Genomic DNA, 3,483 nt, shown 5'->3' with positions numbered 1-3,483 from the left:
AGATGGCTGGATGGCATCACGGACTCAATGGACGAGAGTTTGAGTGAACTCTGGGAGTTGGTGATGGACAGGGAGGCCTGGCGTGCTGCGATTCATGGGGTCACAAAGAGTCAGACACGACTGAGCAACTGAACTGAACTGAACTGAACTCCTTGGAAGGAAAGTTATGACCAACCTAGATAGCATATTAAAAAGCAGAGATATTACTTTACCAACAAAGGTCCATCTAGTCAAGGCTATGGTTTTTCCACTGGTCATGTATGGATGTGAGAGTTGGACTGTGAAGAAAGCTGAGTGCCAAAAATTGATGCTTTTGAACTGTGGTGTTGGAGAACACTCTTGATCCAACCAGTCCATTCTGAAGGAGATCAACTCTTGGATTTCTTTGGAAGGAATGATGCTAAAGCTGAAACTCCAGTACTTTGGCCACCTCATGCAAAGAGTTGACTCATTGGAAAAGACCCTGATGCTGGGAGGGATTGGGGGCAGGAGGAGAAGGGGACGACAGAGGATGAGATGGCTGGATGGCATCACCGACTCAATGGACATGAGTTTGAGTGAACTCCGGGAGTTGGTCATGGACAGGGAGGACTGGCATGCTGCAATTCATGGGGTCACAAAGAGTCAGACACAACTGAGTGACTGAACTTCTTTGTACATAAATTCTGGGAGTTTTTTCAGTTATATGGGTTTCTTCAGAATGAACTTTGATTTAGGGTCTTTGACAAATATAAAAAATCCTTTTTTAAAAATGGCAATCTATAATAATTGTTTTAATAAGTTGCTCTCAACTTTGTCCTCCACTTGAAGGTTGTTTTAGGATTTAACTGAATAAAATATTTTCCACTGCCACTTTTTTTCACTAATGCTTTCTTCACATACTTTATCTTTTTCATAAATTAAGGTGACTTCTGTACATTACTGTAAATTATATCAATTGTTACAATAATGATGTATAACAGACAATCACAAAACCTCAGAGGCATACAATTAACTTTATTTATCCCAAGTCTGGCACTGGCTGTGGGTCATCTGAAAAAGGACGGCCTGGGCTGGAACAACTGGAGTGACATCACTCTGCTTCCTGAGTCTCCATCCTCCAGTGGGGATAGAGCTGTTCTCACAATGAAGGCAAAGGAGCAAGGAAGGAAGTGGAAAAAACCTCACGTGCTTTTTAAAGCCTAACATCCCACTGGCAAACCATGTCACTTGGCTAAACTCATAATCCATAAGCAAGGAAATAAAACCTGCCTTTTTAGTGAAACTGTTAAGTCACGTGGTAAAGGAGCATGAATGCAAGAGCTGTGGAAGTGAGACCGTTAATCTCGATGTTTGACATATGCTCACAGCTCACTTTGCCACCTTGTTAACCCGGGTGGCTGGAGAGTAAGATGGCAAGTTTTCCACTTTAGTAGTTCTGGTTCTCTGTGTTTCCTTTAATTTCTGCTTGCAACCTACCCATCTCTCCTCTCTAAAGCTCCACTCCTTTCTTGCATGTAGTACTTTAACCCATATAGCTGAAAGCCACCAGGTGGCGCTTTAGACATTTTGCATGGAGACGACCTTTCATCCAGTTCAGTTCCGTTCAGTCGCTCAGTGTCCAACTCTTTGCGACCCCATGAATCGCAGCACGCCAGGCCTCCCTGTCCATCACCAACTCCCGGAGTTCACTCAGACTCACGTCCATTGAGTCCGTGATGCCATCCAGCCATCTCATCCTTGGTCGTCCCCTTCTCCTCCTGCCCCCAATCCCTCCCAGCATCAGGGTCTTTTTCAATGAGTCAACTCTTTGCATGAGGTGGCCAAAGTACTGAAGTTTCAGCTTTAGCATCATTCCTTCCAAAGAAATCCCAGGGCTTATCTCCTTCAGAATGGACTGGTTGGATCTCCTTGCAGTCCAAGGGACTCTCAGGAGTCTTCTCCAACACCACAGTTCAAAACCATCAATTCTTAGGCACTCAGCCTTCCTCACAGTCCAACTCTCACATCCATACATGACCTTTCATTAGGTATGCTTTGTTTTCCAAGATACCATACACAGCTGTTTTATCAAACGTTTCATAAAAGCTTTTTAATAAAGCAACTTCCTCATCATTCTTCCAGCCTCAGCTAACAGTTTTCTCAACTCCCTACTGAAGCCAAAAGCACACTTTCAGGCATTTGTTGGTTGGTGACAACTCCCCACTTCTTGAATTTTGTAGCAGTTAACCTATTAACAAAATAATGCCACAAAACAAATAATCACACATTTTTTTTTTGACGCAGAAAGAATGTTTACCATAAAGCTATCGAGTATTTGCACCACCTCAACATTCATATTAACTGTCAATACCTTTCCCTACTCAATAACTGAAAATTGTTGTCTCCAGTATACAGCTTTCATAATTATTGATTAGTGCAACATTTTACTTTGCAATAATTACAAATGCATACTTTGACTAATGGAACTTGGTGACATCTAGAAAGAATGCTTACCTATATTTGAAAGTGAACAATACTCAGATGCTCATAATAAATCTAAATGTGATAATAAATGCTCATAATAAATCTCAATCAGTGGATTAACACTGATATGATGTTAACCTACATAATCACAGAGCTGCTCCAGACTAGTGCTGAGCCATACTTTGGAGTCTTCTAGAAACATCCTCTATGTCTTGCAAATTATAAAATGTCCACAATCTTATATCCAATTTTTAATCTGGAAGGCAAAAAGGGACAACAATGGGGAACAGCAGATACCATCAATGTAGTCACTGTGTGTATCTGTTGGGGTATGATAGCCTTAATCTCATCTCTAAATCTTCATCTACAAAATTGTAGAGAAGATTCAAACACATCCAATCCCTTGCTTTTTTTAAACCTTACAGACGGGCCAGAAGAAGTGGACTTCTATTATCTGACAGTCCTAAAGACAGATCACTTTGAATTTCTGGTGTCATCCTTCCCTTAATCAGCTTGTATGGAGAGTTCCTTCTAGTTCTTTACAACATATATATTCCACCATCCAATTCCACATGGGGCCTGTGCCACACAACTCATTCATTCAATATTTACTGAGCACCCTCTGTGTGCCAGGCATTGTGGTAGGTTCTAGGTATACTAAGGAGCATTAATTGAATATACACTGCTTTGGCATTTTTTAAAAAATCAACTTATCAAATGGTACATATTACCAAGACCTATGCATTTTTAGCAGCTTAGCTGGCAATAGAATTTTTTTATGGCTATTTCCTAATGAGGTGAATTTCTTGAGCAACTCTGTACTTCATAGGAAAAAGCCCTGTTCTTTGCTCTAGTACAGCAATGATTTGCTACTCTATTTTTTATACATAGTCATATATATCTTCCTCCCAATGTTTCCATGATGTATGGAAAATATACTAATGCTGATCATGATATTCTTTTTATTGAAAAGCAATATAAAACACATTAGGAATGAGAGGAAGGTAATATTTTACATTATTTCTGTTATATTTTTAT

This window comes from Capricornis sumatraensis, chromosome 21 (genome assembly GCF_032405125.1).
Source record: "Capricornis sumatraensis isolate serow.1 chromosome 21, serow.2, whole genome shotgun sequence".
Classification (NCBI taxonomy): domain Eukaryota; kingdom Metazoa; phylum Chordata; class Mammalia; order Artiodactyla; family Bovidae; genus Capricornis; species Capricornis sumatraensis.
The sequence above is the reverse complement of the archived record's forward strand: the minus strand, read 5'-3'. Positions refer to the sequence as shown.